Below are 13569 nucleotides of genomic sequence, written 5' to 3'. Positions count from 1 at the left end.
ATTTGAAGAAGTGGTCAACAAAGAAAATGTAGCCCATAAGCTGAATAGTCATCTCAAATTGTTTTATAATTTTTGGAGCTATCACCGGTGAGATAGGATTTTTTGTGTGGACCCTAGTTTGCACAGTTTTCTCACAAAGTAATCCATAGTCTTCTCTCACCTCCTTTCCTACTTCCACACACACACACACTCATTACTCTCCATCCCTCACTCAAACCTGCAACTTTCATGGTTTCTTTCATCTTCTTCACCATTCCTATCTCTCCCTTACTCCATAGCTAAAAATTATCATCTCTACACACATATAGCTCAATTTCTCTCTCTAGAATCAAATTCATATTACCATAACCTCTTCATGCTTTCACAAAAAGAGAAAAAATCAGAAAATAACCAATCTCAAGCTCTGCAAAAGGAGGAGCTTAATCATGGAAAATTCAACTTTCCTATGGTCACAAAAACTACACCAACAAAGTTCTACAACCGCTTCATTCACTGGAGGAGATAGGTGGAAAATTCCCTTTCCATCTTGTGGTTTCCATCAAATTGTGTATCTTCTCATCCTTCTCTTACTTTTTATCATTGCATAAATCATATAATGCACCTTGAGTGCATATGACATGTAATTTTACCCCATCCTACTAACTACAAACTACTAACACTAATGACTAACCCTTTTTGTATTTTGCACCCACTCTACTCTACCTTGGAGTAGGAAACCTCACACAGGAAAATCACTCACCTCTCTAGAATATTCTCTATTTCACCTCAATAATTCTCTCCTCTTGAGCCCACATCCATATGACTCAAGAGACAAGAGAGCCGCACTTCCATAAGAACATATCAAATTATGTATATTCTCATCCTTCTCTTACTTTTATCATTGTATAAATTATATAATGCACCTTGAGTACATATGCCATGTAATTTTACCCCATCCTACTAACTACAAACTACTAACACTAATGACTAACCCTTCTTGTAAATTGCACCCACTCTACTCTACCTTCGAGTAGGAAATCTCACAAAAAAAAATCACTCACCTCTCTAGAATTTTATCTATTTCACCTCAATAATTCTCTCCTCTTGAGCCCACATCCATGTGACTAAAGAGACAAGAGAGCACCACTTCCATATGAACATGAGATAATCCTAATAAGAGCTCTCCTCACCTATAAATAGAGCCCTTTTTCCTTTGTAAATAGTATGATCTCTATACTATTGCTCACTACTTTGATCGTACCATTCTCCATCTTAGTTGTAGGGAGAGAGAGTGAGCTCTCTATACACCATTACTTGTGGTGCATAGGAAAGATTCTTTGAGCAAGTTATAGCAATTGCAAGGGAGTGAGTGATTCACAACTTCCAATCAAATTTGTACTTACTCTTGCACATCAATTGAATCAATAATTTGGGTGCAACCGTGGTTCAAAACTTTCTTGAGTCTCTCCAATTCACGCTTGGAAACCTCATCTCATTTGGTTTAAGATGACGCGTTTTCATTTTGAGATTTTTTTGTAGTATTTGCTTGTATGTGACTCAAGAGCTCTTGTGTTTGTTTTTGTTGCTTCGGAAAACATTATAAGAGGGTTGTATGGTGAGAGGGCTCCCATAACCCTAAGATAATGTGTAGATTGCAACATCATCAAACTTAATTGTGTCTCTTGACTCTCCTCCAGGATGTTCATACACTCGCATCAATCATTAAAATTGAAGCTAAATTTTTGCACAAAACTGTGTGTGTGTGTGTTTGGTGTGTATATTTGTAGCATTGAAATTAGTGATAGTGTACCCTTCCTTCTCACTTGTATTGCTAAGGGATTCTCCTCTTTTGCGTCCTAGTTCGCTCTCTAACTAGGTGGTGCACCTATCTTGTTTGGGTTTGGCTGTGGGTTTGTTGTTGTGTTGTGCTTGTGGTTGCCCCGGCCCCAATTGAGGAGCACAGGAGCCTTGAGCGGTGTTTAGAGATCGCCTCTTTTGTTGCCCGCCCCGGACCGCCTCACTATCGGGACGGATTGTGATGGCCGTGAAACTTTGCAAGGTAGGGATTAGTGTGCTTTTCTTTCTTGTGCAAAGTTTCATGTCCATTTTCTCCCATCTCGTTTATCAAGGGCAACAGATTCACCAATTGTTTGGTGTCGGGATCATCTAGGGCCGAAGGGTCAAAAGTTGGCGATTGTCCTGCCCTTGACCGTCGAGACGGATTACAATGTGCATGAAACTTTGTAGGGGTGGGGACCACTATGATTTTACTACCCTTGCAAAGTTTCATAGCCATCCGTTCTTGTCTCGTCGGTCAATTGTGGCAGGGTCACCAATTTTCTGGCTTTGGGCTCGCCAAGGGTCCAATCGCCAAAAGTTGGCCATTGTGTTGTCCTTGACCGTTGAGATGGATTGCGATGGCTATGAATGTTTACAAGGGTGGGAATTAGTGGTATTCTCTCCCTTGCAAAGTTTCACGGCCATCCGTTTCCATCTCGTGGGTCAAGTGTAGTAGATATGCCAATATTTTGGCTTTGGGCTCACCAAGCACCCAGCAACCAACAGTTGGTAACTGTGCTGCCCTTGACAATTGAGACGGATTGCAATAGCAAAGAAAATTTTCCCCAATGAGAATAAGAGTATTTTCACCACCCTTGAAAATTTTCATTGCTATCCATTCTCATCTCTTTGGTAAAGGGCAGCAAGGTCGCCAAGGGCATAACTGCCAAAAGTTGGTGTCCCGCTGTTGACCATTGAGACGGATTCTGATGGGTATGAAACTTTGCAAGGGTAGGGATTAGTGTGCTTCCCCTCGCCCTTGCAAAGTTTTATGGTCATCTGTTTCCGTCGCGTTGGTCAAGTGCTGCAAATTCACCAATTTTTTGGCTTTGGCCTCACCTAGGGCTAACCAAAAGTTGGTGATTGTGGCGCCCTAGATTGTCGATACAGATTGCGATGCCCATGAAAAATTGTAGGGATGGGGATTAGTGTGCTTCCCGTCTCATCAGTGAAGGGTGACAGAATCGCCAATATTTTGGCTTTGCGCTCGCCAAGGGCCGAATGGCCAAAAGCTAGTGATTATGCCGCCTTTGATTGTTGAGACGGATTGTGATGTCCATAGAAATTTTTAGGGGATTAGTGTGCTTCCCGTCTCGTCAGTGAAGGGTGACAGAATCGCCAATATTTTGGCTTTGGGCTCGCCAAGGGCCGAATGGCCAAAAGCTAGTGATTATGCCGCCTTTGATTGTTGAGACGGATTGTGATGTCCATAGAAATTTTTAGGGGTGGGAATTTGTGTGATCCCTCCCCCAAAAAAATAAAAAATAAAATTTCACAGCCATCCGTTCTCGTCTTGTCGATCAAGAGAAGCAAAATCGCAAATTTTTTGGCTTTGGGCTCGCCTAGGACCTGGACGGCCAAAAGTTGGCGATTGTGCCATACTAAACCTTCGAGACGGATTGCGATGGCCGTGGAACTTTGAAGGGGTGGGGACTAGTGTGCTTCCCCCACCCTTGCAAAGATCCATTGCGATCTATTCTGGTCTCATCAGTCCATGGTGGCAGATTCACCAACTTTTTGGCTTTGAGCTCGTTAAGGACCCAACGACCAAAAGTTGGCAATAGTGCTGTCCTTGATTGTCAAGACGCATTGCAATGGTCATAAAACTTTACAAGGGTTGGGATTAGTATGCTTCTTCTCCACCTAAAAATATTCACAGCCATCCATTCTCGTCTCCTCGATCAAGGGCGGCAGAATTGCCAATTTTTTTGGCTTACGGTTTGCCAAGGGCCCAATGGCCAAAAGTTTGCAATTGTGACGTCCTTGACCATCAAGAAGGATTAGGATGGCCATGAAACTTTGTAATGGTAGGAATTACTATACTTCCACTATCCTTACAAAGTTTCATTCCCATCTATTCCCGTCTTGTTCATTAAGGGCAGCAGATTCACCAAATTTTTAGCTTTGGGCTCGCCAAGGGCCCTACAACCAAATATTGGTGATTATGTCGCCCTTGACCATTGTTGAGATGGATTGCGATGGCCATGAAATTTTGCAAGGGTAGGGATTAATGTGATTCTTCCACCCTTGCAAAGTTTGATGGCCATTGATTCTCGTTTGTTTGGTTGGTCAAGGGGGGTGGTAGATTTGTCAATTTTTTGGTTTTGGGCTCGCCAAGGAGCCAATGGCCAAAAGTTGGCGATTGTGTCTCACTTGACCATCGAGATGGAGTGAAATGGCCATGAATCTTTGCACGAGTGAATATTAGTTTGCTTACTCTACTCGTGCAAAGTTTCATGGCCATCCATTGGTCAAGTGTAGTAGACTCGCTATTTATTTTTGGCTTTGGGGGCCCAACAGCCAAAAGTTGGCGATTATGCCGCCCTTGACCGTCAAGACGGATTGCGATGGCCATGAAAATTTTCAAGGTAGGGATAAGTGTGCTTCCCCTTCCCATACAAAATCTTAGGGTTATCCATTCTGTCTCGTTGGTAAAGGGTAGCAGATTCACCAATGTTTTGGCTTTGGGCTCATCAAGAGCCCAAGGGCCAAAAGTTGGCGATTGTACCGCCCTTGACCCTCGAGGCAAATTGCGATGTCTATGAAACTTTGTAGGGGACTAGTGTGCTTTCCCTACCCTTGCAAAGTTTCATGGTACCCTAAGATTGTTACTGTGTGGAAATTGAATATCGACCCTAAACCCTAAACCATAAACTTGATAATTCTCACGGATGGCACACAAAGCCTATCTCCATAGATACTAGGATACTTTTATAAATGCGATAGAGATCCTACAGCTTCTAGCAATAGAAGCTCGGATGTTCAAAGGGTTCAACAATGATATTAAGATGCCAAAGTGGTTCCCCTTGACTTCCTTGCACTTGTAAGATTTGAGAGCCTACTCCCAATAGTATCTCCACCCGGTCGTGAGAGGACTACCTTGCAAGCAACCACACAATGCCATTTGACAATGCTTCTTGTTTTGTGATTTTGGCATAAAAACTTCCAAGGTCTAGGAGATGCTATGAGCATAAAAGATTTGGGGGCTTTACAACTTTATGTACAAAAAATTCATGGGGTGATAATGTGCATAAACCCAAGTGTCTTACATTTACATAGGATGAGCTCTAAGTATAGCACAACCCATGCTTGCTTCAGAAGTCATGGCTATGAATCTGCTTCAATCAAGGATTGCAAAATTGTATTGATTTTTTTTCTCAACCAAGAACTTAAATGCTTCCATTTTTAGACAATGAAAACTAAACAAGTGACCAAGCTTCCTCCACAAACACAAGCAAGGATTCTATTTCATGTCCATGATCTGTGCATGGACATTGGATTTCTTGATAGTCCAAGCACTCAGTCTTTCTCTTGCTGTCAGTGTTCAACAAACACATTTTTAGCAACCAATGAAGAAAAGGAGAGCATTGGAAATCTCTCAATCTTTAGTGATAATTTTAGGGTTTTTGTCAGTTTTTACGGTAAAATCCTCTAAATTTGGCCGGTTTCATCAGGGTGACCCTCCAAATTAGCTGAGAATTTCTAGATTTTGTCCTTTAAAAATACACTAAAGGCCAGTTTTGTGTGAACTGTTCAGTTTAATGTTCACCAAAAATGTTTTTTGCAACCAATGGAAAAAAGAAGAGCATTGGAAATAAATTAGTTTCTAGTGAAACGTATAGGGTTTTTGCCACTTTTTGCCTTGCCATAGGGGGGCCTTAGTGTTTGGTAGAGTTGGTTCATCTTATGTGGCAATGCTCTTATTAGAAACACCGTTCTAGAAGGAAGAGTGCAAGATGGGCGCACACAATCGTGAACAGATGTGTGGTGATGACAAAAGTGTGTCACTTTCTTTCTTTCTTGCACTCCTTTTCTCCACATGGAACTTTGTCTCTTACATTGGTCGCGTGCCGTCAACTAAGTATTGTTGGGTATGAAAATTTAGCGAGCGGTCGTGAGTGGAGGTGATTGAAATGATGGCAATATTCAGAGGTTGCAATAGTAGAATCAAGCTCATTGGTCGCTCGATGTGGAGACTTGCATAAGTGGTATAACTGTTACTGTGAATACAAGGTACTGTTCTGCGATCAAATAATTTTGGGTAGTTGGTTTTATTTCAGGTTGGATGAAATTGTATCAGTGTTGACTTAAGTGAAAATCAAGTTTGCTACAACTAGCCAATGCGTGTTGTATCAACAAGTGAAGAATTGCATGGGCATTGGACTTTTTAATGCAATTATCGGGAGCTTGGGTTCTCTACTCATTCTCTATTGTTCTAATGTGTACATGCTTTGAGTTGCTTGCATTTTAGGTGCTCTCAAGGTTGGACTAGCAGTGATAGTAGGTTTGTTTTGTATCTCTGAAGTTTTGTGTGGCAAGAATTTGAGGAGAATTGAATATTTAATCTGAGATTCTCTCTCTTTCTCTCTCTCTCTCTCTCTCTCTCTCTCTCTCTCTCTCTCTCTCTCACACACACACACACACACACACACACACACACACACACACACGGTGTCCACATTTCACTTTCCACGTCTCTCTCTCTCTCTCATTTTGTCTCAACGTTTCTCTCTCTCTCTCTCATTCTATGAGCCACATCCCTCTCTCTCTCTCTCTCTCTCTCTCTCTCTCTCTCTCTCTCTCTCTCTCTCTCTCTCTCTCTCTCTCTCTCTTGTTACCATATACATGTGGTAGTGATGTGTGTGAATACACTTAGGACCGCCAATGCATTTTTTCTCTTACTAGGAGGTTTCCCCCTCCGTGCATTGTATATACACCCATCACTCTAGGGCTATCTTATCTTTCTATTGCACACTAAGTAATACTACTCTGTATTTTGCCCCTTGAGCTTCCTTCGTCTTCTCCAAGCTATCCGTGTTTCCTCACAACCCTATTTCCAACAATTGGTATCAAAACAGATTGCGTCTTTTGAGGCTTAGTTGCTAGCACATGCCTGCTCACTTTCTTTGATTTTTGTGAGCTTTAGTAAGCGTCAATAGGGTGGCAAATACTTTGAGTAAGCTCAAAGAGCTTAGTCTACTTAGAATTTCCATTGGGGCTCATTGCGGCCTCCGTTTCCACTACAGAAAATACTGCATAGGAAATTTCATCATTTTGTGCAAAATTTATGTCAGGGCCATTTTTTGCATAACAAGTCCCTTACAGTCTTCTACGGATTGTGCAACATAGCACGTGTTGGTCTTGCTTTCTTATCCTCTTTTTCGGTATTTTTTACACCAGGTGCAGGCATTCACCATGGTTGACAACAACTAAGATGTGTTCAAGATGTTTGCCACTGAGGATAAATTGGATGGGGACGATTACCCAATGTGGGCTTACATGATGCAGCATGTACTTGTGTCAAAGGGCATTTGGAATTTTGTGCAAGGCATTCATGTACGCCCTGGTTCTAAGGATGCAGGTGACGTTGAGGATGTTGCAGGTTTTAATGGCAGGGTTGCTGTTGCCAGAGCTGTTTTGCCTACGACTGAGCAAGCTCGTTGGGATGTTAGAGATGGGCAATCTCATGCTTTGATTGCGTTATCCATGAAGCACACTACTAATCCTCACATTCGTTCAACTAAATCTACAAAACATGCTTAGAATATTCTGGCTAGTCTTTATGGAAGTCACAATGAGGCTCAAATGCATTGCTGCGTAAAGAGCTAGAATCGAAGAATATACATGAGAAAGATGAAATGGACACTTTCCTTAATGGTATCAATGATTTTAATGAGAAACTTATTTTTGCAAGCGAAGTCGTTTCTAACAGTTCCCTATTGCAGACTGTTCTTGATGCTTTCCCAGATTCTTACAAGACTTTTGCTAATACTTGGAGACTTATGACCCAAAGAAATCTAGAAGTTATTAAGTTTAATGCATTATGCTCATTGTTGTTGCAAGAGTCACTTTCAAGAATAATAGGGATAAACAATGCGCAATTGAATAGAATTGTATTGCTGTTAATTGAGTCAACGTAAGTTAACAGAAGCTGCTAAAGACCAAAGACGTACAAATGCACATCAAAGATCAACAAGAAGAAGCAGTAAAGATTGGAGTTACACATTTTCACATTTTTCCAAAATGGTCATGTATTGTAAATTTTTGATTTATTTCAAGCCATTGTAATATTTTAATGTGTTACGGGCTCAATGGGAGTTCCGAGCTGTAAAGAACATGTCAATTAGTGTGCCTAGGTTATAGATTCAGTAAGTGGTGGAGCCCTAAAGGCCTTGGGCGCCCGGACATTGTATATTTTTACCCTAGGTACATAAGGCAGTGTGTAAAAGAAATTAGGGTTCTCAAGCTCATTTGTTGAGAGCACTCTTTGGTGAGAGATCTTGAGGTGTGTGGCTATGGAGTCCTTGAGCTGCTCCTTGCTCATGAGACTTGATTAACACTAATCAATGATTCATTCTCTTTCACTGTGCCTCTCTCATGCTTCTTATGATTTCCTATGATGCTTAGATTAGCTAGTTCTTAACTAATTAGTGGTTAATCCCTTTCTAATCTTGTGTGATTGCCCTCTTTTGCTTGTGTGTGCATGTAGGTTTGATTGGAGTGTGGTGCTCGATAGATCTATGTGTGTGTGCTTGCAATTAGTGTGCTACATGATAGGATCAGTGTTGTGTGCGTCTTGCAATCGTTAGTGTGTGTGATTGGATTGATTAGAGGTGAAGAGAAGTGGATGTGGAGATTGCCCTTCATTGCGGCTTAGCTCCTTCATAGGATGAGAAGCTCACCTCATAGAGTTAACCATTCGTGTTGCCATGATTAGCTCACTAACCGTGTGAGTGTTTCCATGCCCTAGCTGGGTAGCTCATCCCTCCAGATTGATAATTTTGTTGGTCATTGGAGCTATGCAACGATGGGACCCTGGAGGTTCTTGTCTAGTTGAAAATCTAACTTTACTTCTCTTGACATCTTCTCTTCGTTGTCACCAACAATGTTGCCCTTGATCGTCTCAGGATTTCTTTCTGCATTGACTGCTTTTGTTGTGGCAGCATCCTTTGGTTGAGCTTTATCTACATTTTCTTTGCTTTGATCACCTGTTTCAATCGATGTTGACTCCATTGGTTGTGATACTGCACTTTTTTGCAATTGATGAGCATTGTCTGCCTGCATCATCTAAGTAACCTTTGATCTTAAAAGATCCACTGTACTTTTTGGAAGAATCTGTCTCTTTGGAGAAGATTTTGGTGGTGAACTTTGTGTAGCTTTTTGGACTTTAGCTTTCATTGATTTTGACTTTTCTATCACCTGTTCTGGCAGCTTGAGGCTTTGCATCATCTTTATATAGTCTTTGACTTCATTCGACTTTAGTCGGGCCATCCGTATGGGTTTATACAAGATCACGATCTTGCTAATATTCGTGACCATGTGCATCTTGATATGCATATGTGAGCTTGGTCACATGTAATTGTTTGAACACTATTGGATTTTTTGGTTTTTGACTTTGATTTGTGCCAGCAACATGCAATGTATACTAAAATGGGGGTACCAAGTGTGTGAAATGTATTGAAAATGCTAAAACAAGGCTCCCTTGAGCTACCCGAGCAAATAAAACCCTAGTTTTTTGCTTTTTAGAGGGACGACTCCCTATAAGAGAGGTTTTTTTTGAAATTGAAAGGGGTTTTTGGGCCATTTGAGAGGTTTTGAACGTGGAGAAGGAGATGAGTAAGAGAATTGCTCTGCACAAAACATGAGGCTTTTGTAATGGTTTTCTTTGGATGAAAAGAACGCCATTGTCCCCACAGTGTGTTGTCCCCAACCCCCCCTTTACTTTTTGCTCGTGTACTTTGCCTGGTGTTACCGGTGTTGGTGCGTTTATGTGCAACCCCAAACAGAGGTCTTAGTGTGCAAAGTGAGAGAGAGAGAGAGATAGGAAATGTTGGTGTGTTTTTGCTATGTGGAATCAAAGGTTTTGTGTGTGGCGTGTGCTTGAGCTTTCCAAGACATGTATGCGTGTGTTGGTGTACCAAAATGGGTGTATGCAAGTAATTTTGTTTTGATTTTTTGAAGATGAATTTGAGTGGTTAAGGGTGTTGTGTATACCTCGAGCTATAGAGAGGGAGTATTTTTGTGTTTCGAGTGTGTTCCCCTTTCCCTATTTGCATCTTCTAGTGCCCCCAGTGAGGAGTATCTGATTGCTCCTATTTGAAGGCGGAGTTGTGGTTTTGGAGCTGGTGAAGTGCAAATTTTGAAGAACAGGTGTTGTGCAAGATGGTTTAGACGGGTTTTCCTATTTTGATAAGGATGGAATATGCGAAAACCTGGTTGCAAGATTACAATTTTTTTGTGTTATATAGAAGATTATTGAGAGAAGAAAATGTGGTTCAAGTTTTCCCGTTTTTGGTTTGCTGCAAAGCTAAAAGATGGTATGACAAATTGCGAGATGAAGAAAAAGCGGACTAGATGACTTTGGAAGCAACTTTTCAACAATAATTTTTGCCGAATGTGCAGCTGCATGAAGTAAAGCGGAAGCTAAATGGTCTAAAGAAAAGCTTGGAAAGAGATTTTCAAGCTTTTGAGTGGGAATTCAAAGCCCTTTGGAGACATTTGATGGAGGTAATTGCTACACAAAATGTTGATTACTTGAAATTGAGCAAGTTTTTGGTTTTCTTGCATGAGGAGGTTAGAGATAAGGTGGAAGTGGATGGACCTGTGATGTATGCGAAAGTGGTTGATTTGGCAAGCGGCTGGACCAAAAAGAACTTGAAGTAGCAAGATAGGCAAAGCCTGTCAGCTGTTGTGGTACCTAGGCCAATTGAAGTGGTGGGAGTGAAGCCAAGGGTGATGCAAAGAAAAGTGCAGGTGCAAGAGGAACCGAGGGTTTTACGGTTGCAACAAGGCGAAGTGGTTTCTATGCCAAATATGCTAGTTAGTGAAGCTCCAATTGTGGAAGAAGTGAAAATGGTTCCAGATATAGTAGAAGGTGCACAAGGAAACTCAGGTATGGTTGAGAAAACTCCATTGGTGTTTCTAGAGATCAGAAATTGTGGTTTGCAGAAGAAATTAAAGTAGTGAGAGTAGAGGAAATCCTAGAACTTGAGACTAGAGAAGAGGTGGAAACGGATGATAACAGTTCTATGGATGCCAAGACGACGTGGAAAACCGATTCTTTTCTTCAAGGTATAAGGAGTTTGATCTTTTGCATGTGGATAGAGATGCAAAATTTGTGTTGGAGGAGTAGAAGAAAGTTCAAGGTGATGTGCTCGCTGAAGTGAATAAATCTAGGCTTATAGAAGTGGACATGCAGGTAAAGATTCCATGTAGGGCTATGCTGAGGGCCATGCCGGTGAAAGTTTCTATGGAATGTTCTACAATGGTGCAATAGGTATGGAGTTTTTCCATGAAAGGTAAAGAAAACTTGGCTTTGGAAGGGGACTAGGGTAGTGTGGTAGAGGATAATTCTCTACCTTCTTTGTATGGGGATGAAGTGGAGCAGATAGATGCGGTTGACCAAGCTGAGGTGCTGATTGATCTAGAAGAACCGATCGATGAAGAAGGGCTTGATGATGCTAGATTGAGTTTGAAAGGGTGGTGATATAAGAGATAATGGTAGAACCCATGCATCCTAAATGCTCTGTGGAAGATGGACATTCCCAGAGTGTGTCCAAGATTTCAAAAGAGGTATGAAATTCATGGTTGAAAAATTATGCTTGTAAGTATAGCGGTGCAGTGTGTTATCCGTCGGGGACGGGGTTCCCTTGAGAGGAGCTCTACTTTACATGGTTGGGAGGGAGGGTCAGACATGTTTGTTGGTTCAGGCAGTGCGTTGGTAGAGCCGGGTGTGTTGAGGAGGCAAGGTAATGTTCAAAGAGGTGCAAAGATACTATTGGCCTATTGTGTGCATGGATGGCTACGTGCATGGATGAAGCACTATTGGAGGGTGATACAAATGGATGGAGGAGAAGAGAGCCAAGTGTTTGATTCAGAAGGACATACTATGTAGGGGGTGGGGCAACCCACCTAGAAAAGACACAGTGCTATGGATATGCAACTTTGTATATATAGCCTTGTTTTTTTTTTTTTTTGAGTGCTAGCAAGGTGTTGCAACTTTCAAGTTCAATAAAGCTATTTTTGGTTGAACATAAATGTTCAACGGGGGGTGGGAAATGATGATACAACCAAAGTTGATTGATGCTGAAAGGTGTTCTATGTAGGGCTAGAGATTTTGACATGTGTGGGCCAAAGAGTTGGAGCATGTATATAGGACCGGCAGACAAGGTGCAATTGGAATAAATGTATAATGTGGTTTCTTGGACCAAAAGAGCTCCAAAAAATTGAGATAGTGGATCCAAGGGTTCCAAGTGCGAGATTAATGCACTGAAATGTAGGGTTTGAAATGCTCTAGAAGCTAGTCTAGACGACTCATCAAACAGAGCCATGGTTTGCAAGTTATGGTTGTCTAAAAATGGAGTGCATTGCAAATTCCCAATGGATAAGACAAATGAGGATAGGTGGTCAAAGCAGGTTTTAGAAAGTGATGGCTCCTCAAATGGAGTCACGAGGGCCAAGATATTGCGGGTTGAAATTTGTGTCAGATGACGATAGGATTGTGCCAGATAATTTTTTTAAAGTTTTGATCGGCTTGGTTGGAGGGGCCGTTGAAGACCAAATGCAAAAGAGCTGGTGCAGCTTGAGGTTGGAAAGGTGATCTTTTACTTGGGCTTTACAGAATGAGAAGTGCGTTCTCGGGTAAGAAATGGCACACCTGCCAATTGGGAGGAGGAATTAAAAAGGGTTTTTTGACATTTTTGTGCAACTTTGGGGGTTCTCAAATGGTGAATCCATGGCGTGCTGCCACATGGCCAAGGGGTTTGCCCCACATGGAAAACAATAGGTGCAAGCCTTGGGGTATTTTAGCTGGGACAATGAGCCGTTGTGGACATGAGATGGGAGAGAGAGAGATACTTGGGAGCTCCCTAGCTATGGTGTACTCGTGCGCGGCCCTACGAGGCACTCTTCTCGACAGAATTTGGTGTTCGATGGAATTTTTGGTAGTCCTGTGACTATCGATGGCTCACACTGCATAACGATGACATGGCAATCACCAAGGTCCTTGTTCCCGCACCCGTGCCCGTGAGGGCCCAAACCTTTTTGAGGAGCACCTTGGCTAGGGATTGCTCATGTGTGGCTTGAGGAGCAAAGGTTTCCAACATGTGCAAAAGGCGCTTGCAGTAAGAGAAAAATGGAAGTGCAAAGCTTGTTTATGTGGCAACAACATGCAATGTATGCTAAAATGTGTGTAACAAGTGTGTACAATGTATAGAAAATGCTAAAAGGGGCTCCCTTGAGCTGCATGAGCAAAAGAAACCCCATTGGAGGGAGGGAGGGGGCAACCCCGAAATATCAAAAAACTCCTCATATGCCTCTCGGATTTGACAAAGTTGCCCCAAAGTTCCCTTCAACTTTTCCAAAGTATTCAATCTCGTAAATAGAGCTATAACTTTATATTTTTAAATGGATCCTTAATAAAGTCCTCTATCGAGTAATCCTTTTCTCATCTTTGGATTTTCTTGACAATCTAGTCCCTATTGGATTGATTGAAGGAGTGTAGCCTCCTTGTGAGACTTAGCCTTTACCCAC

Source organism: Adiantum capillus-veneris, chromosome 26, assembly GCF_014529385.1.
Source record: "Adiantum capillus-veneris isolate H3 chromosome 26, ASM1452938v2, whole genome shotgun sequence".
Classification (NCBI taxonomy): Eukaryota; Viridiplantae; Streptophyta; class Polypodiopsida; order Polypodiales; family Pteridaceae; genus Adiantum; species Adiantum capillus-veneris.
Note: the sequence above shows the minus strand (reverse complement) of the source record.